The 27,763-nt window shown below is 38.2% G+C and overlaps 1 protein-coding gene and 1 long non-coding RNA gene across 8 annotated transcripts in view; one reads left to right on the top strand and one right to left on the bottom strand.

The window, feature by feature from the left end:
* LOC126106301 (uncharacterized) overlaps nucleotides 1–27,763 on the bottom strand; it is a 568,942-nt gene that overhangs the window by 135,556 nt on the left and 405,623 nt on the right. The gene's annotated exons all lie outside the window — the stretch shown is intronic.
* LOC126106298 (transmembrane protein 50B) overlaps nucleotides 1–27,763 on the top strand; it is a 596,676-nt gene that overhangs the window by 165,873 nt on the left and 403,040 nt on the right. The gene's annotated exons all lie outside the window — the stretch shown is intronic.

Genomic DNA, 27,763 nt, shown 5'->3' with positions numbered 1-27,763 from the left:
TTGATAGAGTGTATTTAAGTCAACATTGTAAAAAGCTTTCTCTATGTCTACAAATGCTAGAAATGTAGGTTTGCCTTATCTTAATCTAGCTTCTAAGATAAGTCGTAGGGTCAATATTGCCCCCCCGAGGTCGGATTCTACCAGTTTGTCCATTTGTCTGTAAAGAATTCGCATTAGTATTTTGCAGCCGTGACTTATTAAACTGATAGTTTGGTAACTTTCACACATGTCAACACCTGCCTTCTTTGGGATTGGAATTATTATATTCTTCTTGAAGTCTAAGGTTATTTTGCCTGTCTCGTAAATTTTGCTCACCAGATGGTAGAGTACCAAGGAGTACAAAACACTCTCGAAGATATTGGAGACCAAAACTAGTCACCAAACGAAATACACATACATGCAATGAAACAATTTTAACATAATTTACCGATTGCTGTTTTCTTGTAGGGCAACATTCAAAAAATTCTTAGTTCTACATGCGTCCAGTAACACTCATTTCATACTGCGTAAAGTGTCCAAAGTCAGCAGAAGTTATGGTTCTAGCAAAAATATGGAATGTACCAGGCACAGGACTTGCACTACCCCAATCCAGTCTCCTGCACAACTTTGAAATAAACATTTGTCAGTTACGGAAAGTTATCTTGAAATGATGGAGCATGCTTTTTCACAATTTCTCTTGAAATGATGGAGCATGCTTTTTCACAATTTCTCTTAAGTTTTCTGTACCAATTCGCCCTTGTAGAGCTCAAATTTTTGGGGTGAATGTAAATAGCTTTCTGAGCTTTTTGATGCTGCGAAGTATTTGTGTAGATTACAAATCTGGAGGGATTTCTGTTGTGACACTTCTGGCATGGCTGCTGTGACAACACACACACACACACACAGAGAGAGAGAGAGAGAGAGAGAGAGAGAGAGAGAGAGAGAGAGAGAGAGTGTGTCTAATGGATTGGTGATAAATCTTTGTGCCGTTGTGTCAGCTGACAATGTTCGAGTAAATGCACTTACGTGACCGGGAATTGAATTTCACATTTTTGATAGGCTGTTGCTGTGAAACACAAAATACATCAAAAAAATGTGTCCCCAAATTTATTTTCTCACTTTGGAGGCTTTGCTCAGTCCTTTTGCCTTACTGGTGTGATGCTTAGGTGGTTAGGTACCATCTTGGACTGGAGCAACTGAATTCCATTCTCTGCCAGGGTTTCGATTACCTCTTGTTGTGTCCCTTGACCGCTGTTTTGACTCTTGGAAATGGAAAAAAGCTGCACGGAAAGATATCTGGTGAATAAGGTAGCTGTGGTAGTACTGAAATTTATTTTGAGGTTAAAATTGCTCTACTGCTGGAGCAGTATTAAATGGCACATTATCGTGATTCAGAATCCAATTATCAGCAATGTTGGCACGGACATGAAGAACTCTTTTACGAAGTCTTTCTAAAATTTCTTTGTAGTAATATTGGTTAACTGTTTGTTCAGGAGGCACCCACTCTTTATGAACAATTCCCTTGGAATCAAGGGAGGACACAAGCATGCATTTCACTTTTGACTTTGACATGCGAGGTTTTTTTTTTGTCTGGGTGATCCCTTTGAGCACCATTGTGAACTTTGATGTTTTGTCTCTGGATCGTACTGAGAAAACCAACTTTCATCACCAGTGATAAAACGGCTGAACTATTCTGGATTGCAAGTTTGTTTGTGTGGCCACCCTCTGCAGCAAGTATATAAATACTTGTTTTGTAAATAAAACTGCCTTTTACTGCTGCAGGAAAAGGCAGTTTTATTTACAAAACAAGTAATTCTGGATTGATTTCAATTTGCTCTAACAGATCGGCTGCCAGATTTTTCCATGTTTCTCATCGTTGTGGTGTGAGATTTTTGGGGTCCATTTTTGCACAAGATCTTCAGTTCTTATTAGATGAACTGTTTATCGATTGATGTTCAGTTCTTCTGCAATCATTTTCGCGTATAATCTTGGATCAGATCATATGAGTTGACCCACCCTGGCCAAGTTGACATCCGTCCATGAGGTTGATGGTCGTCCACTGCAGTCTTCATCTTCAGCATTAGTTCTGCCTTCACTAAACATTTTATACCAACTAAAAACTTGTGCTTTTGACATATCTTCCTCTCCAAAAGCTTTCTGAAGCTAACCGTAAGTTGCCGTCACCTTTCAACCAATTTAGCACAAAAAGAAATGGCATACCATTGCGCAATATTATGCGGTTCCATTTCCGTGATGAGAGACACAAACATGTGTTAACCTATTACAGCACAACTCACGACTGAGCAGTTGCATCGATGTGACACTTGGACTAGAAGCAGCTTATAGACCACGGTCAAAGATATTGTGCCTATGCAAGCCTGCAGGGTGGCCACAACTTGCCAAGAAAATCGGCTTCATTACTTTAGTGTCGCAACTCGCATATTGCATGCTCAATGGACCATTTCCTCTTTTTAGTGTTAATGTCCGCAGGCTTCTAAATAACAGATTTAGTGACATATGGTTAGGTAGTAACATGGCCTCCATGCTCTCCGTACCTAAATCCACTCAACTTTTATTTGTGGAGGCATTTGAATGAAAGCTCTTAGCTCTTATGATTGGAATCCCAGCACAATATGTTCAAAGTCTCCATACCTGTATTACGGAAGGCTGTGAAACCAGACACAATACTCCAGGGATACATCAGGGAACCAAAAAAATACACAAGTTCTAAAAATGTCCGACAGGTGGCGCTTCATCTGATCAGAATAGCAATAATTAGCATAACAAAGTAAGACAAAGCAAAGATGATGCTCTTTACAAGAAATGCTCAATATGTCCACCATCATATCTGATCCAGGAACGGATTACTGCACATAAACATTTAGCCATTTTGCAACTATAATGTATCAAAACTTTTGTGACAAGATAGTGACTTTTAAATGGATGCATTGCACAGTCTACGTCAATGTGTTCAATAGCTGCCACTGGTGAAAGAGGAAAACAACATGTTTCAGTGCAGTGCTGCCAGTCTTCACAACACCACTGAATAATGGGTACCCAGGGACAATCTACTTGGTTGACTTTGTTCATGAATGTAAACTGCATGCATACCATCAAAGGCACAGTGTGACAGACTGCTGCTAACACAAATCAGGATTTGTTCTTTGAAGCTGTCATGGCCACCATGCTGTGTATGGATCCAATCAACCGACTCTTACCACACCACATAGTTGTTTAGACATCCCCACCAGACTTACAACTGCACTGCATCCATAAACTGAGAGTTCATTCATTGTTCTCTCCAGACACGAACAGGGCAACTAGCACAGCCATACACCTGTGGCATGTCTGTACATTTTAGTTCATACCTTAAGTTACTGTTATTCCATCGAGACCAAATGGCAATGTGTTTTACAATTTCTGATTGCTTACTTGCCATCTACAGCATTTCTGGTGATAGTAAAAACTTATCGAATTATTGTGGAACCTAGGCAAATGTACAGACATTATCTGGCACCCCCCCTGAACAACAAAAAATATGATGCTGTGAAGTCGGCACTACACCAGTGCTCTCAACAGGCACCATTGCAATAATTAAAACAAGTTATATAGCACGATCATCTGGGAACCAGGACACTCTTCTCATCTTTGGTGTTGGCTACATATGCTTTTGGACATTAATCTCATGGCCAATTACTCACTTTGGACTCTCTGAATTGTCAATCTACCAGCCCCAATTGCAACTCACATTGATTTTGCATGAACACAAAGCATTGAAGCAGAAATCAACATTGCAGATAGGATTTTTAAAGTATTGCAACATAGATCATGTGTGAATACTGCCAACAACAATGCCATGTAATGGGACACCCAGCAAATTATGTCACACCAAGCAGCAAGAAGTAGCTGAACAGATGTTACCACGCCCTACCATATCGAGCACAATGTCAACCCCACTCCTTGGGGCTGTGACCTACAGACAATCAAAACACACTTGTGCATCTCGCAACAGTGTACTGTACACGGAGGCAGCGTCAAGGCCACACTCTATTGGTTTCTCACACAATTTGGCAATGAAGCATGAAGCTGTGAGTCACTTTGCAAGAACCCTTGTTCATGTGACATTCATTGGACATGTTGTCTGTAAACACATGTCAAGTCAGTGTTCATGGAAGAGAGCTATGGTGGTGACATGGCTCTGTTGTTGTTCCCGTTCAGTGGTTTGTGAAGATGAAAAAAATCGATTCAAGCAGTAATTAAGTACTTCATAAAGACGGGTATGAAAGCAAAGGACATTCGTGCCGATTTCCAGAATACACTGGGGGACTATGCTCCTCCGTATTCAACTATTGCCAAGTGCACAAATGAATTTAAATTTGGTTGGGAGAGTTTAGATAATGATCAGCACAGTGGTCGGCCAAGATGTGTCACTACTCCAGAAATCGTTGCAAAAGTGAACAAAATGGTCATGGAGGATCGCTGATTGAAGGTGCATGAAATTGCTCACACCTGCCATATGTCGTATGAGAGGGTATATCACATTTTAACTGAAGAATTAGAAATGAAAAAATTATGTGCAAGATGGGTGCCCCGAACTCATGACGCCGGATCAATGCGCGGCCCGCATAGACGTGCCGTCGCTGTGGCAAAATTATACAAACTAAGGTATGAATTGATGCTACACGCAACTTATTCACCTGATAGGGCTCTGTCAGACTTCCATCTATTCCCAAAACTGAAAATTTTTCTTGTTGGATGAAGATTCACTTCAAACGAAGAATTGATAGCTGGAGTTGACAACTATTTTGCCTGGAGGAAACTTATTTTCGAGATGAGATCAAGGCACTAGAACATTGTTGGACCAAGTGAATTACTCTACAAGGAGCCTACATTGAAAAATAAAAAAGTTTCAGTAATGTAAGTACATTTTTCTATTGTTCCGAGAACTTTTCAGACCACCCTAGTACCTCACCTCCTGAACAATTACCAGCAACAGTGGACATATCTACCATGCAACTCCAAGTGGAAAATGAAGCAAATATTCCAAATTATGGATCCTCAGCTCACACTATGCTGTGCATATTTGGATGACATTCTAATTTTCTCTGCTTCATGGAAAGAGAAGAAGTGCATGTCAGGCAAGTTCTCAATACTCTTAAGGATTCCAGTATCATCACCAATGATGATCAATGCCAACTGTGCCAATCTGAAGTAGTCATCCTTGGCCATTTGGTCAATACTGCCTTCTTTAGACCTACAGCACAATGAATTGAAATCATTAAGAAACTACCTCTACCTCCAGGCTTCCACGAATTATGCCGTTTTCTCAGGACGATTAACTCCTTCGTCAACATTCCCCTAATGCAGCTGCCACTCTGACAGCTCAGACTAATGTACTAACAGCAAAGAATGCAGCTTGAATATGCAAGATTGAATGGACTCCAGGAATACGACATGCTTTCACCAAAATCCACGACTGTATGACACCTTTCACAACCTTATCCCACCCACGATCTAAATCACAGCCGACAGTAAAGTTGAATGCAAGCATTTTTTCCATTGGAGCAGTGCTGTGGCTGGAAGTGGCAGGTGTACAACAACCACTATTTTTCTGACAGACTTTTAGTGCAAGTGGTCAGTCTATGACAGAGAATTGTTCTCATCATGTGAAGTAGTCTGCCAGTTTGAAGTGGATGTCAAGGACAGGCATCTCATCATTTACACAGACTACTGGCCTTTGGCAGACTCTATATGCAACCCATAAAAAGACTCCTGCCCCCAATAATTCCAGCATCTGGACTGCAATGAACAATTCACAACAGATGTCAGACACCTTCACAGAGCGTGCAACATCATTGAAGACTTTCTATTGAGAGTGAAAGCCCTTTCCACACATGCGGATTATGACTATTCTCGCACTTGTAAAATGAGTTAAACAACACAACCCATGGCTTAGAATACCACCACCACCACAGGTGCACAGCCCACCAAAAGTTTTCGTTCATAAAGCTCCGGCAGAGTATGACTATGTCATGTTACAGGCTATACTACCCGACCTGCTCTGCAGCTGCCTCACTTCAACTCGCACAAAGTCATCAAATAAGATTATAAATACTTCGATATATTGCTCCATATGAAGTTCACCATTATGGCTGTCAACCACTTTAAACATGCGTAGATCTTGTGCAACATCGTTTATACCAATGAAGTAGAAGCCGTTCAGACCAATGCCACCATTCACCTCATTTCAGAACGGGACTATGCGTCACCCACTCCAAACACCTGCACCACATTTGTGGTACAACTCAATTTACAGCAGTTTCTGTTGGATGGTATCCAGTTCAAGCTGCAGATAACTTCCTCATTGTTGAAGGGAAGCACAAGGAACGCAAAGTCAATAAAGGCTGTATCTCCAGTCAGTTTACTCACAGTTATAAACTCCACAGTGATGGATATTCAGCTTCGATTACACCTACTTTATCGACTGACTGTTTTGTCACGATTACAGGCCACAGAACACTACAATCACCTATTACCATTCCTACGGATGCTAATGTCGCTGTTCCTCCACCTTGCCGCATGCACAAATGAGCTCTGCACCAACACAAACCATCGCAGATCATTCCCACTGTGGCTGTCAAGCTTGCCTCTGCCCCACCTCAGGCAACACCACCTATATTTAATGTGGTGAGGTCAATGTCATTGAGCTCTCTCCCCTAACACACAGAGAAACGGTGCAGCCATGTCACGCATTGCAGCCAGCCGTGGCACAGCTGGTCACACGCACCAGTGCAGAGAGGTTAACAGCACTGATGGCTCTTGACTGTCTCCTTCCCCAATGCTCTGCACTCCCAGGTTTGGGGGGGGGGGGGTGGGGGGGGGGTGCTGTGGAGACTTCACCAGCTATAGGAGCAGTGGAGGAGATAAGATACTTTGACCAGTGTCGCGGCAGACACAAGTGGAATATCTCGAAAGGAGAGTAGTGTACTCTGAGCTTTAGGCCTGTTAAACTTAAATGAGGTTGTACCACTGTAAATAATAAAGTGCATTTTAACTGCAACCATGCTATTATTAGTCACTGGCTTAATCATTTCCCAGGTTAAAATCGACTCCCGGGTAGTTTTCCAATTTTTTTACTTATGTGATGCACTCTGAACATCGGCAATTGAGCATTGTGGTCTGAGAGGCCATTCCATTACCTATGGGAATTACACTAGAACTTTGCAGTCTTGATACATCTATAACAATGTTGTCAACAGCAGTGCTGCTCGTTTCCATAACTCTCGTTGCAAATCATATGAGGGGAGCCAGATTATACGAAATGCCAAGGGACTCAGTTATAACCCTAGAATAGGTATGCTCTTAAAAAATTAAATTTAAATCTGCACTTAATATTACCTCATTCTGCTTAATAATCAAGAAATTTGATAATGCACAATGAATAATTGAAAATTTCCAGATGGGACTCTGTATATTGACTATTGTTATTGACATTTCATGAAAATGTTCTTCTGCATCACAATTTTCAGAATGCTGATCACTGCAAAATCAACAAGTGTCATTGTTTTTATATCCCATCCTAACTTAAATAGCTACTCCTCCTTTCACTATACCTAATATGCAGCAACTGGATGCTACATTATATCCATCCATATTCAGCATACCTCTGTCTATTATCAAATTATATTCAGAAAAACATATATCTTCATGACTTGCAGGCTGCAGTTCATCTACAGAAATCAGAAGTTCACTGGTTTTGGTTTTTAGCCTTGTAATTTTTTGTTGCAATCTGTGTATTTTAACCTTCCTTTTGTCTTCACATTTTTAAACTCTTAATTTTCATGTTCATTTAATTATTTTAATACAAATAACCTTAAATCTGAATAAGTCTAAAAAAGTGCTGCTGTCATGACAATGACTACGGGAATTTGCCCATGAGGTTTGGTGTCCTCCTCTTAAAGATTCAGCTATCACCCTTTTCCTATTACTGGCAAAATAATTTAATTGGATGGATAAATAAAAAATCTACTTACAAAGTGGTGGCACACACATAAAAGAAGGTTATAATTAGGCATGCTTTACAAGCCAGTGGCTCCTTCTTCAGGCAAAAGGGTTGAAGGGAAAGGAAGAGAGGTGAAGGAAAAGGGTTGGAGAGGTCTAGGAAAAGGGATAGATTTCAGGAAAGTCACCCAGAACTGCAGGTCAGGTGAGACTTACCAAACGGGATGAGAAGGAAAGACTTTCCTTCCCATCCCTTGCTGTAAGTTTGACCTGACTGCAGTTGTGGGTGACTTTCCCAAAATGTACCCATTTTTCCTAGACCTCTCCAGTCTTTTCCCTTCAACCCCCTCTTCTTCCCCTTCAACCCTTCTGTCTGAACAAGGAGCCACTGGCTATGGAAGCTTGCCTAATTATAACCTTTCCTTTAAGTTTGTTCTGTCACCACTTGGTGAGTAGATTTTTTATTTATCTATCATATTAAATTATTTTTTCCTATTACTGTTTAGATATACACAGTCAGGTCACATTAATGTGACCATCACCTATGTTTGACGTCACTGTATAATAACTACTTACAGACAGCATGTGGCAGCACTAGCAGTGGTGGGTATATAAAGTATGTCAATGTAGGGGGGGCAAGGACAATGTGGGAAATAGTACAGTCATTGTCGTGCTACAGAAACAGGGCGAGTTATTTGATATAAAATGGCGTGATCATTGGCTTTCCGGTCAATGGTGTGCATACATTATGTACCATCTACAAATCAAGCATGAATGTTTATACTTTACGTATGACCAGCAGTGAACCTTCAAACAAGTATTTGTCACTACAAGTAATTTTAGTAGACTGGAATACTAATCTCACATTTGGTAGTCCTCCATGTAGAATCCAGGGTGTAAACCTGTCTTTGCAGGCTGGATCCAGGTTTTCTAAAACCTAACACCACTTTAAACCTTCCTGGTACTTATTTTGAATTGCCAAATTGATACATAGTGGTTGTAATTGTGAATTTCATAATTTATTGAGCAAAATAATCTTTTATATCTGATCCAATAATGCAAAATACTGATTTTCTTCTTAATTACAAATTTGCTTTTGTGGATGACATTTTCATGAATTCCAGACATATTCCTTGATATCCTCATTAAGCTGTTTTTTTTGATGAAGTTAACAGATTTTGATAAAATATGAAAATATAATGTCTATTTACAATACATTTTGTAGGCTCGTAATTAAAAAGCCAATTACCTATGTTTCCATTACTGTGGTTTTACATGTAATAAATCACCAAATTAGCACATAATAATGATTATCTTGGATTTCATGATTTTCTGTACAAACGAGTATTTTAATGGTGGATCAAATAATGCAAACCTATAATGTTGATTTTCTTCTTAATTAAAATTTGGATTTTGTAGCTAACATTTCCTTAAGTTCCAAATGTATTGCTTAGTTTGATCTTAAGTTGTTTTTGTGAAACATACAGGTTTTATCAAAATATGAAAACATGCGGTTTGTTTACAATTTTTCTTGATAAATTACTTCTAAATACTACTCTGTTACTTGGTTACCTACTCAAAGCTTCATAGGTTTCATTAACACTGCATTCTGCCATGTAGTGTGTGACAATATGCATTTGTAAAATATACAGAGTTGGGAGATATTTGGTATTTGGGTTGTATACTAATATGTAGTGCTGTAATATTCAGTTGAGCCACCCTGCTTCTCCCTTTACAGTGGCAAAATGGCGTTACCAAAGTCGGTCCAAGGCTGTTTTGGTGCATCATGGGTCATACACGACAGTGGTGAACAATGGCTGAGGAGATGCATATGGGCAAACAGATGCGCAACTGTTGAGCAACTGACTGTCAAGATGAAGCAAGGGACTACCAACAGCGTCTCCTCATGAACTTCCAGCAAACATTGCTGCGTTTGAGCTTCCACAGCAGGCACCTGGTTCAAGCATTTACACGGACTGCTATTTATCAGCAATGATGACTGGAATTTGCATGCCAATATCACAACTGGATGCCCACTGAGTGGGTGGCAACAGGTGGCCTTTCAGATGAATCATGTTTTATGCGCCATCAAATTGAAAGCAGACACCCTGGAACAATTATCAGAAGGATCCAGGATGCAGGAGGGAGTGTTAGGGTCTAGGGAACGTTTTCATGGCATTCCCTTGGTGATCTCGTCATTCTGGAAGGCATAGTGGATCAAAACAAGCATGTGTCTATCCTTGGGGACCATATCCACCCCTACATCCAGTTTGTTCTTCCTTAGCATGGTGGCCTCTACCAGCAGAACAATGCAACATGTCACACAGCTCACAGTGTACATGCTTAGTTTGTAGGGCATCAACATGAGTGTATTGTACTCACCCGGCCACCAGACTCTCTGGATTTAAACCCAATTGAGAGTGTTGGACCACCTCAATTGGGCTCTTCCTGCCATGGATCCTCAACCAAGAAATCTAGCATAGCTAGCTATAGAACTTCAGTAATCATAGCTTTACATCCCTGTTAGTACCTTCCAGAAATCATTGACTCATTTCCTGCACATCTCACAGCAGTCCCCACTGCATAAGGTGGTTATTCAGGCTTTTGGCAGGAGGTCACATTAATGTGACTAGACAGTGTAGGCCATGCCTTGTAAAACCTCGCTTGTCAATAGCATCAACAGAAAACAAACCTATGACCGATCCAACACCTGACAGAAGTTATTGATCTATCTCACAGAGCTGGTCAACTGTGGTCAGTCAAACAGGAAACATTTCAGCATTTGTACAGGTTGTTGCTGAAGCTATACTTAGCAGGTCACTCTTGATACTGCAACCATTGTCCCTGAGAATACTGCTAACTGCTCTACCCACTATTACACTGTATTGTATTCATCCTATTCAAAATATTTACGCAAATAACCTACATCCTCTATCACTTGGGTACAACTGGCACTTGGGTTACAAAAAATTGTGACCTAGCATGCAATCCCTAGGTCTTCCCGTAACAACTGGTCTTCACCTCTTCCATGACTACTAACTATTAGGACTTTCCTCCTCTTTGCTACTTTTTCCTGAAATTGCTGCTTTTCTGCTGAAAGCCTGTTGTGATTAGCCCACACCTACTTGTATGGTTGCATTCTTATCTAGCTAAGGTAGCAGGACAAACTATTTTCAGTACCAGTGAGAAAGATCTCTCATACTGTTCTCTTTCTGTGGCCTTTCTTTCCTGCAAGCATTTCCAACTGCTAGTTACCTTTCTCTGTCCTTAACCTTTCCATTTCTTTTATAGCACTGAAAGTCATGCCTTAAAGGTCCTACTTTTCCCACCAGCTCAATTTTGTTTTCTGTCCCATGACAGACTGCAATATCATGAAAGAATCTCATTTAAATTGCCACTTCCCATAGCATTACAGCACCCCCCCCCCCTCCCCCCGCCCCGAACTTACTTGCCTATGTCACCACATCTACATCTACATCTACATCATGAATGTCTGTATGTCCTACTTCAAGCTTTCTACACCATTACCGCACTTTGCTGTCACTCATGAAAGTTTCAACGTCATCTATGCCTGCACTCTGCAAACCATTGTGAGGTGTATGGCAGAGGGTACGTCCGATTGTACCAGTTATTAGGGTTCCTTCGTATTCAATTCATCTGTGAAGTGCAGGATGCAGGAAGAATGATTGTTTGAATGCTTCTGTGTGTGTGTGCAATAATTATTCTAATCTTATCCTCAAGATCCCTATGTGAGCATTACATAGGGGGTTGTAACATATCTCTAGAGTGGTCATTTAAAGCCAGTTCTTGAAACTATGTTAACAGACTTTCTTGCGGTAGTTTACATCTGTTTTCAAGAGTCTGCCACTTCAGTTCCTTCAGTTTCTATGTGACTCTCTTCCATGGATTAAAAATACCTGTGACCATTTGTGCTGCCCTTCTGTGTACACGTTTGGTATCCCCCGTTAGTCCTATCTAGTGTGGATCCCACACTCTTGAGCAATATTCTAATACCAGTCACACGAGTGTTTTGTAAGCAATCTCTTTGGTAGACATATTGCACTTATACAGTATTCCACCATACACCTGCTTTATCCATAACTGAACCTATGTGATCATTCCATTTCATATCCCTACAAAGTGTTACACACAGGTATTCGTATGAGTTAGCCAATTTCAACAATGACTCATTGATATTATAGTACTTTTTTCTTTTCATGTTGTGAAGGGCAAAAATTTTACATTTTGCACTTCATGAAATAAAACGTAAGACTATGACCTTGTCATTTATTTCTGCTTCTAGGGCAAAAGCTGTAAAATGCTGCTCACTGCTGATTCTAAGAGTACCTGTAACAGTTAGTTAGTTAGTTACATGTTCCATGGATCATTTTACATGATATACCATAATGATGTGGAATGAGACATTTTACATTCACATCACAAACTCATTTGTTTGTATGATTACATTCTGAACATTTCTACCTTACAAAAAGGAAAGAGAGATACAGATGTCAGTTAGTAATTCCTACTGACCAATTTTTACACATTGCTGTAACAGAAATGCTTCTATGAAACAGAAGTTGTCAAGGAGAAACTTTCTCAGTTTATTTTCAAATTTTACTGTGTGGTAAAATCAGATAAGACTAGATTCAGTTTTCATTCTATAGACCCAACAAACCAAATGATTCTCATGAGTGTGCAACATGTCAGAAGGTGTAACATAAAAAAACGTAAAATATTTTAATATAACACTCACTACCATGATCATTTGTCAGGACATTATCAAGAAATTTTATATCACTGTGTAAGTGAACAAAAGTCTTGTTTTAGCACTGTGCATTGCTCTTCGTGCTAAAGACAATCTTAATCTGGAGTAATAAATGTCATTTTTCCTACTGGTATTGTAATTATGAACATCATTGTTCCTTTTGAACTGTAGTGGATTATTTACAACAAACTTTATGATGGAATAAATATACTGTGAACCAGTAGTCAGAATTCCCTTAAAGAGATGTCTACTAGGTGATTGTGAGTGAGCACTACATACTTTTTCTTGCAGTGCATATCTGTGGAATGAAGACTCTTTCCTGAAGGTGAGTTAACCCAGAACATTATTCCATTTGACATTATTGAATGAAAATTTGCAAAAGTATGTCATCTTCCTGATTTGGCTCTCCCAAAAATTTGCAATGATTCTACATGCAAATGTGGCTGAACTAAGCAGTTTTAAGAGTTTCAAAATGTGCTTTTTTCCAATTTAAATTCTCATCAATATGGACACCTAAGAATATTGTAATTTCCACCCTATTTATTATTTCCTCACCACATGTTACACTTTCCACTGGCATAGTGCTCCTAGATGAGCAGAACCAAACATGTTGTCTTTTTTTGAAATTGAGGGCGAGACCATTTGCAGAAAACCATTCAATGATACTTTTGAGAATTTTTTTTACCACCTGTTGCTGTATTTATCTTTTTAAATTTGTGTTTATTTTTAACAGAACTGGCAATTCTGCCTCATGATCTATGAGAATATAATTGTATCAAACAATGGAAAATCCTTACACAACCCCACCTCCCAATCCCTTACCTCGTGGTCCATAACCCTGTAATAGACCTAGATGCAAGACTTGTACCATACAGCCTCCCATCACCACTTACTCCAGTCTGTTCACTAGCATCACCTATCCCATCATAGGCAGCACTACCTGTGAAACCAGGCATGTGCTCTACAATTTAAGCCGTAACCACGGTGCCGCATTCTATGTGGGCATGACAACCAACAAACATGAATGGCCACCAACGGACTGTGGCCGAGAAACAGCTGGATCACCCAGTTGCTGAGTATTTTAATGACTGCTTACAATGTGTTACATCTGGATCATTCCAAGCAACGCTGGCTTTTCTAAACTGTGCATGTGGGAACTCTCCTTGTCATATATCCTATGTTCCTGTAACCTCCCCCTGTTCTCAATCTTTGTTATTCATTCTCCTACACCCCCCTACTGCCATCCCTGTTCACACATCAGCACCACACAGCCCCATACTCCACCGACACACCCACAGTCTTTATTCTCTCCTTTGCTGCTGCCCCATTCCTCTCTGCCCTCCATCTAAGAGGGTGAGTGTGTTGATTCCCAGCGGGGTCAGGGATTTTCACCTGCCTCGAGATGACTGGGTGTCTGTGTTGTCCTCATCGTTTCATCATCATTCATGAAAGTGGTGAGATTGGGCTGAGTAAGGGTTGGGAATTTGTACCTGTGTTGATAACCGTGCAGTTGAGCACACCACAATCCGAAACATCATCATCAACAACATATCTGCTTCACCAATATTTCATTTTCCTAATATTGCAACTATAGAATACTAATCTTTGGAGGTATAAACAGTGATATAAAGCTAAAGACATCAAAGCAGCTTCAAACATTGAATTCATTAAGATCACATGATCTATATTGTGGCTTAGTGGCGTACATACTGGTAAGCAGGAGACCCCGGTGAGATTCTTGGCCTTGGTTCGTATTTTCACTCACCGTTTCAGTCTTTATACATGAAATCATATCGGTACGAGATCAGTAAAGTCTCTGAAAACTGTTGCCATTTCATTAGCAGAGTACTGCTTGCAACCCCTACTCCAAATCCATAAATATCTATCTGCTAACAACATTCTTAATGTTGTGCTTGGACCTTTCCTTTTCATAAAAAATATGTGAATTCCTAAGGGACCAAACTTCTGAGGTCCTTGGTCCCTAGACTTACACACTACTTAAACTAACTTATGCTAAGAACAAGACACACACCCATGCCCGAGGGAGGACTCAAACCACCAGTAGGAGGGGCCACACAGTACATATGGCACCTCAGATAATGCAGCCACTCCACGCAGCTTTCCTTTTCATGATTTACACAAATGATTTAAATGCAGATGACACCACCTTCGATACAGTTGATAGGGACTTGGACACACTCAAGCAGAAAAGTGCACAATAACTCAGAATTTCCATTACATGGTTCTGAGTAAATTAATTACAGATTAACCACTCTAAATATTCTTTTCAGCCTATGTAACAATGACAGCTGAAGTACCTCACTTAAGCTTCTTGGCATTCATCCCGATTCGCAATTACCATGGGAAACTCCCACTAACTACATACACACAAAGTTAGCCCAAGTCACATATTTGCTAAGTAAACGTATAACTTGTGTGACTGACAAGCTATTGCTGAACACTTATGCCTTTTTGCACAACCACCTCATTTATGCAATGCTGTTAATAGGCGAAAATAATATTTATTTGGCAGAAAAATGCCATGTCATGCATTGCTGAGTAAAAAACTAAGCATCCTGTATGGAATACTTACAAAAGAGCTCAAATACTGACACATTCCTCTCTCTTCTCAGCTGCTCTGTGCATACCAAGGAAAGCCAAGACAGACATCAATTGTGAAAGATTATGCATAAGTATGACCCATGTCAAAGGCAGATGATTTACATCTCAGTCGCAAGAAATAAAAAACCTAAAATAATTACACATACACAGGTACACAATTATTTAATATGTCACAAACTTCAGCACACAACGTGTCCTATATGACAGAATTTAAAATATGTAATATAAATGATCTATCCACTAAAATTGCTGATGATGTGAACAGTATATTATTTGAGCTATTCTTAAAATGTTTATTATGTCATACTTTTCTGTGCTGTATTTTCATACTGCATTTCTACTGAATGATTAACATGTTTAAAGCATATTTCATTTATATCTGTTAAAATTGTCTCAGCATGTGTACTGCCGCACACATATTGCTCCTCCTTTTTTCATTCTGGATAATGTATTTATATTTACTGATTGTTACATATGTCTAGTATAACCCATTTATATTCCTGTAACATGTTCAAAATGTGACTTATTAAGCCGCTACACAATGTGTGTAAAATGATATCAGGTGCATGTAAAATGCTTAAAGACGGATCAATCAATCGATCAAATCACCATGATATGCAGTGGTTTGATTATTCCACGATAAGCTCTTTCTGGATATATCATGAGATTGTACAGCCGTCCCCTGGCGAAAGATAGGTGCTATTCGTCGCTCTTGTGGGGATTAACATTTTGAACAAAAATCTAAAAATCCGTACAACAGTAGGTCCGTTCGAGAAACGATTAGATCACGGATATACGTTCTGCCACAAGATTCACCCAGTTCCAATCGACCTTGACTAGCCATAGCCTATTCCACCGAGATCCAGTGGATAATCAGGAGTTCAGAACCATGTGGACCGCTCACAGGAATTTCTGCCGACAATTCCAAAGACAACGGCCACAAAGCTAATATGTACTTTACGGTGAGGCAGCTCTCCTTGAGTATTTATTTATTTATTTATTTATTTCGTGTTCCACAGATCCAGATGGGAACATATCCCTAGATATACAACAAGTCAAGGTTTTTACAGTTTATTGTTTTGTGCACAGACACATTGATCTTATCATTAGATTAAAGAAACAGTGAAGTTTAGCATATACCCTTACATGTTAGTTAAGATACAGGACACCTGAAAGAATATAGTCATACATAAATTTGGGTATTGTTCGTAAGTTATACAGGCGCCATATGCAGACATACATATATTTGAGTATGATTAATCAACTGTAAAGGTCACACAGTAAGGTTTAAGCACAAACAAGAGATTCTATGCATTTTTGCTAAGGAATTCATCATTACTGTAACAAGATTCATCTAAAAGGAACTGCTTCAGTTTTTCTTTAAACTTTGGCATGTTTCCAACCAGTCCTTTAATGTGCGGTGGGAGGGCATTAAAAATCTTGGTGCCACTGTATAAAACCCCCTTCTGGACCATGCTTTTCGTTTTTAGCTCATATTGGATATCCAGTTCCCTTCGGGTGTTATAACTGTGGTATGAGGTATTGATTTTGAATAAGTTGCTATTTTTTGAAACAAATCGCATCAGAGGGCAGGTGGTGTAAGGATTTGTATAGTTCTAAACAGATCCCTGCACGAGTGCCTAGGATGTACTCTACACACAATTCTTATTGCTCGCTTCTGTGCATAAGAATCATCAAACAAAAACAAATGTGGCTGCCGAGTGAGATTAAATATATTCACTTCGCATGTTTTATTTGTTGATATCACTTTTTTTAATTCTCTGATTTGATTATTAGCAAAGCAAGCATAAATCACTTGCAGAACGTTGCAGTTATTTTGAAAAAGGTGTGCATCTACAAATCTGATTTTTCCCGTGGTTAAGTACATATTTAACTGAAATAGCCTATTCTTTTCCGTGGAACACGTCAATTTATTTGAAACAAAACGTTTGATTTCACATTGTTGCCTAGTTTCAACTGTTCATTCAGTCTCTAGTCTCCGTTTTCGTATCATCATACTTACAGCATTAACAGATTATATACAATACCATGATAAAGAATGATTCACGAGAGAATACTCTAGGAAAACTGGGAATCCGAAAATCACAATGAAAAGCATAACACCAAATAGGGCTACCTCATTATGAATCTGGCCTTAGCCTACAGATGCATTTTGTAGTGTGGTTTACAAAATTAGATATTAATGTTCTATTTCTTGTATGACATGTGATGTTTCTACGATCTGTTACTGCTTTATGCACGAACACTGATCCACTTTTACTTGAAAATGGCTGCGCAGTAGGAATTGGTCAGTAATGCGGAATGAAACACCGCCTTCACAAGAAATATTTCGACATATACGTGTTACCTTCTCTAGGCTTAACGTTACTTCTTAACTACAGTCGTTTACACCTTAAAATTATAGAATTCCATTCTTTGGTAAATTATGGATTGACAGCATATAGTGTTTTATCGTCATAGTCATTATCTTAGAAAACAACCACGAGAGCAATGACCGGTACTTGGCACTGCCTATACACTAAGAACATCTAAGCCTGTCTGGAAATAATAGCAATTAACGGAATACTCCTAATAAAGAAACAAATGAATCTCCATGTTCACACAACATAAACTTTTATATAAAAAAGGCAACTTTCTATCAATGAATTCAAATTTACAACTTCTCAACATAAATGACACATTTTGTTTCCCTTTTTTACCGGGAAGCTTACAGTCTGTTTGCTTCATAACTACCTGTTAGAACAATCTTTATTCTCATACACGATCAAAGAGATACGAAATTAGCAAGTGCAAAACTAAGGAGTCACGTAAATTGGATGTGTGAGAACGTTTTTTGTATGCACTATGCAGGCTACATGGTCTGCAACCATCTCAATGTTTTTCTTTGCTACCCGTGTGTGAAGGGTGAATACACACAGTCATTATCTATTGTGACATCTGTTATACCTTAATGCACCTATTGTGTGCATCAAGTTGTAAATACTATTTCGAAAATTGATTTCGAGAGTCAAAAGAAACGTAATATTACAGGGAAATTGTGCTTTTTAAATATTGTTCCGACCTGTTGAAACTGAGTCATGATATATCACAACACCTTTAATCGAATGAACCGAATAACGCCAGCAAGAATGATTTCATTTGAGGTCATTTCGAAAATTCTTCAGTAATTTCTGACTGCAGTTGACAGTTCAAAGTTGTGCCACTTGTGGCGCTGCTGATGCCGGTGGTAAGGTTGGCGGCATTGAAGCAAAGATGATTCACTGATTGCCGCCAAGGTGGAGCGCGCAGTTCTAGTTAGACGTCAGTCTTGGTGTAGCAGTCGTCAATGTTGTTTGGCTGAGTAGCAGCGCAAGGATGATGGGTAAGTCACATAAACTGTAGATTGGTTTAGGGATAGAAGACGAGCTGTTAGACTAGTTAAATAATGCAATGGAACGCGTCGTGTTTCATTTCGCATGAATCTACTTACACAGCAATTTGTTCATGGTATCGGGGTTTCTAAGTAATTCTTCGTAGCCAAATTATCATTCGTCGGTTACTATCTGTTTAAATTACGTTAGCCTTACCTGACATAGAAAATAGGGATTAAATTGTCATTAGTATGGTATCATTCGATGTTGGTTTAAGATACCTTGCAGTATATACTAAATACCATATGAGACATCGGTTTTTATCACTCTGAACAGCGTAATCATGTGCACGATTCTATTCATGTGCCATTCTAGAAGCTTCTGCTGTCCTCCAGAGAAAGTATCCATAAACTGTGGCTAATGTATATGGCCACAGAATGTCAACCATATTTTCCCCTCTTGATACATATATACCCTCCTGAAGCTGGCGACATATCTTTCACTTAGTTTTAATGATACTGGTCACATGCTTAGGTGTATAATGTAAGATGTGCACATAGAGAATATGGTATTTATGAACCATAGTTTACCTCCATATGCTGATGCGTAAAGTCTTTGAACATGACTGCAAAATTCAGCAGAAAATTATACAGATAATGTGCTGCAGCTTGCGTCAGTATTAATAGATTTGCGTTATTTACCAGTAATGACGGCAGCGACTGAGTCATAATCACGTCTGTAGTTTATACATACGAGTATAGTTTTTAATACTTAGAAAGGATTGTTCACATTAAGGATATAGGCTCAAGGCTCCAGTTTTGGTCACTAAACCCCTTATGGGTACTTCGATGCAGTTAGGCCTAGTGAATTTTAAGCTTCTTTTGAATATCAATTTTGCAATGGCTTATTACAAAAACATGAACTGCTATTGAATTAGCAATGGAAGCACGTATTTCTGTGTTTCTATTTGGTGTCATAATTTTGTGAAATGGTCTGTTGTGGTTTTATAGTTCTCCTTATGCAACATACAACTGATTTTTCATATTCTACTTACTTAAATAAGACAGACTTGATCTTTTGGGATATATTGGTTAAGTATTATAGTTTAATTTCTTAAAAGTTCAATATGGTAGTGCCCAAAGTCAGCAGATCCATAGTCTTGTTTCCCTGTTACGGCCATGCTTGTAGCCATAACTGCATACATTCTGTTTTGGCCACTTTTAAAAATTTGTAGAAAGTATCCGTAATACAGATTCTAACTATGCTGGTTTTAAGTAGTATTATTTAAAATAGTTTTCGTATTGTTGTACCAAGATAAACATAATTCTTGCCAGAGCATCTCATATTTATCCTTGAAGCATAGTAAAATACACAATAAGTTACGAAAATATAACACTCATTAGCTAAATGTTTGAGTCTACCAAAGAATAAGAGATTAAAGTATTTTCGCAGCCAAGTTGTGCTGGACATTGTTGCTGACAAAATGACTGCTACTCCCAAGCGTTTTATAGTACTCAAAGAACATACAGAATTAAAAATTCGTGCCTATATCCAGTAGAATATGCTGTGCACAGTGGCCCACATTCTGTCTTCAGGGGAGGTGTGATGATAGACTTGGTTCAGTGCTGCACTGTAAGGAAAATCTCTAGTGAATCTATGCAAAAATGTATTGAGAAAGCAGATTTTTCTCAGCCAGTAATTAGAATACTTCTTAATTGTTCCATTGAATTGCTGTAAGTTTTATCTACTTTATGCACATTTTTCTTGTGTGGATGTATAAAGAACAAATTACTTCCTAGCAAATTGATAATATAGTTATGAAAGCCACAGTTTTATAATATAATAATGCTGTTTCAGACTTTTGCAGTTTCCTTTTTAAATAAACCTGGTGGTAGGCATTGACTGTTAAAGGAAGCATGTTGAAATTTTTACTGCAGCCATTGGAGTGCTGTCTTGTTACAGACTAGGTATTTCAGTGTTCATTTTGTGTCCTTATATATATTTATTGCCTGATGCTGAAAGCACTCTTGGTTTTCCTTTATGCTGATGTGGTATAAAAACACACTGGCTGAAAATTTTCATTTTCCTAACAAGTTGTGCTCCAGTCTTCTGCTTGATGTTATGACCCTGCCAGCTTTATTTTCATTAGCATGAGCATCCCTGTAATAGTGGGACATAACTAATGTGGCTATGTAATGGTGCATAATACACTGTTACAAGCTGCTGGGTTGTTAATGCACCATTTAGTCTCGACAGATGTTGTCTTACATGGATCACAAATACTTCGAAAGACCACAATCATGAAAGCCAGCAGTTTGACAGCATTCATATGATCCTGGCATCTAGTGCTGCTGAAGCTGCATATGATTTTTCCATGATTGTCATTTAATTTTTCATGAGCCATGTTGATTTCAAAGAGAACATCTTTGATCATAGAGCTTGTCAGTTTTTCCTTTAGTCAAAAGGGTGGTGTCAACAGTAAACTTACATGTTGTTTTTACACACTGACCTTGACATAAATAAGGAACTGCATTTACTGATGGACATAACCTTTTAAGTTTCCCTTTACCAGGGACAAATTCAATAAAGCACCACATATAAATATTGTAAGCAATGACTCAAAAATTGAAGTAGTAAACTATGTTTTTGATACATTGCAAGATAGGTAACTGCTGCTTTGCACTCACTCTAAATATAATGGTGTTAATTACTAGTTGCTGGTACTAGATTTATTGTAAAGATAAATTAATCTTTATAAAGTTTCTGTGTATGAAAAGCTACGCAAGTCCTATCCAGTGTTCTCTGTACATGTTACGGATACACAGTGGAGATGTGTAAATTGTAGGAATGTTTTGGACTAGTGTGCATGTCCCTAGTAAAAGTTGAAATAAGATCAATCAGTTAACCTCTGTTCAGATATTTGTGACAAAGTAATGATGTATGCTTTTTTCCCTTCCAGAGTGCCCATGCTGTCAGCAGTTTTCCGACGAGATAGAGATGTTATACCGGTATGTATCTGCATGTTGCATTAGCACATCTTGTGCTGAAAGTATGTTTGTCATTAATGCCTGTCATTGTATTGTGTGGTTTGGAGTTATTTTTCACTAATCAGCAGTGTGACATGTACTCATGCTAGCACTATTTAAATGCAGCTGTATTTTAATGTTTGATGCTGGTCAAAGTGTTATTGCATTTTTAGTAACTTTCAGTTATTGTTTGAGGCACAATAAATTTCGGAGAAATGGTTAAGCCAAGAAACATTAGGTCTCTTCACAGAATTAAATGGTTTGACTGTGGCTATTGAAATGGTAATATTTTGTCAAAGGATTGAAGACTGCTTTTACAATAAATCAAGCAGTTTAACATAGTAAAGTTCAACTATGTTAAATGAATGGTAGGCCCATATTTTATAAAGTCTGTGGAGTGGCCTTTCTGTAATTATCTCAAAAAGGATAGATTGATAGATTCCTTAGTGACAGAATAGCTGTTCCTCGGAAAAACATATGATTAGCACTGATGTGGCTCAAAGGCAGTAAGGTTTACATGGAGGTAAAGTAATACTATGTTGTAATTGTCACTTTGTTACATAGAAAATTCGTAAACTGCCATAAGTGATAGTTCTCAAGTGGAGGAAGGTATGAATTCAGGTACTTAGGTTAGCCTAGTCCCTTTCAGATTAAAATGTGCTTAACGGTCATCCGGACAAGTTACTGGATGTCTGCTTCATCCCATAATATGATGAGCTGTGTGATGTTGCAGTTAGGAGGAGAACCTAGGCAGTACTATTTTTACATAGACGTTATTTTTGGAATGGAGGTTGTATTGATCCTGATCTAAATTGTAGTTTGAGGTATGGGTTGAAGAGATATTTGCCTTGCATTTGTGAAGCCAGTGAATTTGGATATGAGATCTTGTAGTGAAATACTGACCTAAGTTAAGTTGAGAGGTGACAAATGGGTTAAGAGTTGACGAAATTCAGTCAAAGGCTTAAATTAGTCCGAATTGTCAATATGGGTTAAGGATTTTTAACTTTTTTATCCAATATAATGGTTCCATTATAATATACACATTTCACATTCTTACTATAGTCAGTGGTAAACAGTTGTTCAAAATTTGTGATGAACCACGTATAGTTGTGGCTAACAAGTGCAGCTTGTAGTCAAAGGCTGTGAGTGATGTTTTTTGAACAGGAGTAGTTAATGTTAAAACTGTGCTGTGAAATGTGGCTTCTACTGAGTTCAGCTCTTACGGGTTTCCTGAAGACTGTCGCTGAAGCCTTTGCCGTCAGATGTCTTCTATTTCATGCCTGCATCTCGAACAAAATTTGGGAAATGATGTATGGACTTTAATTCTAATCAACTGAAGCTCATGTTTGGTGGCTTTTATAACTTAGAACACTTCAATAAATCTTTCAGAGCACAGACATGTAGGATCTCTTGAAAATGTCATTACTGGTACAATATGTTGTAAGAACACGGTGGGAAACCTAATATTATGGTTAAAGAATTTACATATTTTGTTGTTATGCTATTAAAACTTGCTTTATATGAAAGTGTGCACTAATAAGGCAATAGTGCTTTTATGAGATACAAAAATGGCCATTCTTAGTGTGAATTATCAATAACCCACTGGTGAATATAAAAAATGACACTGCAGATTCAGACTTCGGTAGTGTAATAGATACAGCCTCAGATGTGGAGTGAGCAAGTCAAAGTTCATGGGTTCGTTAGCTATTGTCTGTTTATTTTCATTCTCCTCAGTGTAACTAGGAGTTTGAAACCACCTTACTCATACAATAATGAGTGCCATAATAGATGTTACATGTATACAAATGCTCTTGGGAGTGAGTTTGTCAGTGAACATGAATAAAATACAATGAAGATTTTTGTCACTGCTTGATTGTCACTATTCATCCAATAATCACAATCACAGCTCAAGGCCCACGAATTTGGAAACATCATTGGGCAAGCTTATGAGTATTACAGATTAAACACAAGGCAGCTTGTTAAATGTCTTTGTTTTAGAACTGAAAATGCAAAAGACAAACGATGCAGTGAAGATAACATATATATACCATTCAATATCTTCCCAAAACCCACCTTTCAGTATGGTTTGTGATTGTTGGGAAACATATTGGGAGATAAATGTGCTTTGGTACATGGTTCTTAATCCTGATAATGGATTTGGTGCAGATGGCTGTAGTTTCTTTACTGCAGAATTGTTAGCCATCTTGCACACAGTGGACTGTCTGCTTCTGCTCGTGACTCTCCTTCACTATCTGCAGTGACTCCTTGAGTAGTTTGCAAGCTATCGACCAGTGCTTCCTTTGCCATTGGTTGGTCATAGCTATCCAGGACTCCCTTCCTCTCCTTGGTCGTGTGTGCTCAGCGGTTTTCATTTGGACCCCAGGCCATGTTGGGATCCATGACTATGAGCTTGCTGATCGCCTGGCTAAATTGGCTACTAACAGGGAATCTCTTGCTATTGGCATTCTGGAAATGGACCTTCGCTCAGCATTACGTCGTCAGGTTTTGAGACTTTGGAACACAGAATGGCACATTTTCTTCACCAAACAAGTTGAGGATGGTAAAGGGTACCAAAACTGTGGCGGTCCTCCTTACGGGCCTCTCGTAAGGCCTCTTTCGTCCTTTGCTGCCTCGGCATTGGCCATACTTAACTCACTTGGATATCTCCTCTGTCGTGGGTTGATGTCGATTGTGGTTCACCTCTTACTGGTCTGCCCCAGCTTAACCGCCCTGTGATGGATTCTGATTTCCTGACTTGCTACCCCTGATATTTGCTGACAATGCTCAGTGGCTGATCTCATTTTACAGTTTGTGATGGTGTTTGTTGCTTTAGGCATGGGTAGGGACCTTCAACCTTATTGGTGGGTGGAGGGGATGGCAGGCCACCTTGCTCCCCCTTCACCCCAACTGGCCTGCCTTCGACTGGGCTTGATGATTTACTCTTGCCCTCTGCCGTCCTCCCGTGTGGGGTCTATTTAACCTGGAGTGTCTATCTTGATTACTTCTGCTTCTTTCTGCATGCTCCTGACACTTACCTTGACCTATATAGGTTAATGACAGCTGACTGTTCAGAAACACCAATGCCAAAAACAAAAACTATGAAAATTGGAATCGGAAATTTCCCTTCACCACTGCTGACTGTACAGAAACACACGTACCTACATTTAAAAATATGAAAATTGGAATAGGTCATTTTCCTTGACATGTATAGGTCAACTCAATTCAATTCAATTTATTAGCGTCCTTGTAGTACATCATCGAAATGACATAGGACTTGTCAATAAACATTACAATTTAAAATACATATACATGAAAATTTGTAATTGAATTTACTTGTCACTTAGACATTACAATTTTAATAGAACTTTTAGAACATTAACATAAAAATATACAAGTAGGATAACAACGTACAAAAAAAAAAGTTAGTGATTCTCACATCAAAGATTATTTAGATTCTTACATTAACACTGTTTCACACTTTCATAGAAACAGCAAGTATTTAAATGTGAGCAATTACACATACTTATTATGTCAGGGAAATATTAACTGCGCTTTTATTGTCAACGATTCATAAACTCTTCAATACTGTAAAAACTATTGCTCAATAACATGTTTTTTAATTCTCTTTTAAATATGTACAGTTTTGGTATTATTTTTAGTTCTTTGGGGAGAGCACTGTAGAGCATTTTGGGTTGGTACAGTACACTTTTGTGATACATAGCTCTTTTATGAATTTCTCTGTGGAAATCATTCCTATTCCTTGTTTCGTAGTTGTGAAATTCTCTGTTTAATGTAGAAAATTCCTTGTGTTCTTTTAAGAAACATATGCTTTCCTATATGTATAAAGATGGTAGTGTCATGATTTTTAATTCTTTGAAAGATTGCCTACAAGAGTCTCTATATCCTATACCTTTTATTATTCTGACTGCCTTCTTTTGTAGTCTAAATGAGTTTTTTGTTAGACTGATGTTCCCCCAAAACTGTACGCCGTATCCTAATAAACTGTGCATGAATGAGAAATAAACACATAACACTGTTTTAATATTACATGAGCTTTTAAGCATTCTAAGTATATAACATGTTTGACTTAATTTTTTGTTCAATGATATTACATACTTTTCCTATCTTAAGTGTTCATCAAACCATACTCCCAAGAATTTAGTGTATGATGCTTGTTCAATCTTACACTTAGCCAGTTCTACTGTAAGGTTAGTTTTTATTTTATTTGTAATATGTCTGAAGTTGATCCACGTTTTTTTTTGGCATTCACAATGAGTCTGTTTTCATTAAACCATCTGTCTGCTTCGTCTGTTGCTAATGTGACTTTTTCCTGTAAGTCAGCTTCACTATTTGCTTTAACAAACAAACTTGTATCATCAGCAAACAGTACTGCCTCTGCTTCAGATAGTTGACTTGGTAAGTCATTGATAAATATTAAAAACAGTAATGGCCCTAATACAGATCCCTTGGGTACTCCATACAAAACTCTCTCGAATCTTGATGAATATGTCCTATCTGCCTGGCTTATCTCCACCTTCTGACACCTGTCTGACAGATATGATTCAAACCATTTGTGGGCAACTCCACGTATCCCATAGGCATATAACTTCCTAAGCAGTAACTTATGGTCGATGACATCAAAGGCCTTTGATAAGTCTAAAAACAATCCACAATTCAATTCCTTTCTGTTTATGGAATTTAGAACAAGTTGCAAAAAATTGAAGATAACTGTTTCAGTTGATTTATTTTTACGGAAACCATTTTGCGCATTAACCAATATTCTATTCCTAATAAGAAATTTGTATAGTCTCTGATACATTATCCTTTCTATTATTTTTGAGAAACCTGACAACATCGATAAAGGCCTAAAGTTACTAACATCATATTTACCACCATTCTTGTAAAGTGGCTTTATAGTTGACATTTTAAGTTTTGATGGAAACACCCCTGTCTTAAAAGATTCATTTATAATTTCAGTGAGATGCGAGGCAATGTTTCTTGCACTTTGCTTAATGACTTTGTCAGGAATCTCATCACACCCACATGACATTTTATTTTTTAACTTATTTATAGCATTTAGTACCTCTGAATCAGTTACTGGATAAAGGTACATTGTCATGTCATTCATGGGGATTTTTACTTTGCTATTGGAATTGCATTTAGTTTTAATTAAATTTATGGCTATATTTGTGAAATGTTCATTAAATAAGTTGGCAATCTGAAGTGGGTCCTTAACAGTTTTACCCCCACTTTTAATGACAAAGCTGTTATCTTTTGTTTTGTGTCTACCTATATTTTTATTTATTACCTCCCAAGTTGACTTCATTTTGTTGTTACCTTTCTCAATATAGGTATCATTATCAAGCTTCTTAGCTGCAATTATTACTTTCTTGTACAGGCTTCTATAACATTTCACGTGTGCTTTCAGTACTACATTATTCCTGGCTGATTTATTTAACTTTCTGAGAGTGTCTGATGACTTTCTAATCCCCTGTGTAACCCATGTTTTGGTTTTACGTTTAGTTTTGACTCTTTTTATAGGAAAGGCAACGTCGAAGCAGTGTTCGTAGCTTTCAAGGAATGAGTCAACTATAACTACTGATACAAAATAACAAACACTGACAACTACGAAAAACAAAACCACAACACATCAAAAATTAAACACGCAAACAACCATACATATACTGTACCAACTGACAGTATTCATTGGCAAACAACTGTTCTCACATTCACGGACTATTGCCAGGAAATGTTCCAATGCAGTTTTATGGAATGGTGAGTTTAAAGAATAGACAGGATACACTACCTGAACCCAATTGGAAAGCTCACTCTCATTGGAGGTCATGTAAAAAGAATCTGCAATGGCACTTAAAATGTACGGATACGTACCTAAAGCAATTGTCACACAATAAATAATTGTCGTTTTCCTGCCAAGTATAAATATTAGAATATCCCATTTGTGCTTCATGCTGTAGTAACTGTTACCTCTTAAGTTA

This window comes from Schistocerca cancellata, chromosome 10 (genome assembly GCF_023864275.1).
Source record: "Schistocerca cancellata isolate TAMUIC-IGC-003103 chromosome 10, iqSchCanc2.1, whole genome shotgun sequence".
Lineage (NCBI taxonomy): Eukaryota > Metazoa > Arthropoda > Insecta > Orthoptera > Acrididae > Schistocerca > Schistocerca cancellata.
Note: the sequence above shows the minus strand (reverse complement) of the source record. Positions and strands in the feature narration are given on the sequence as shown.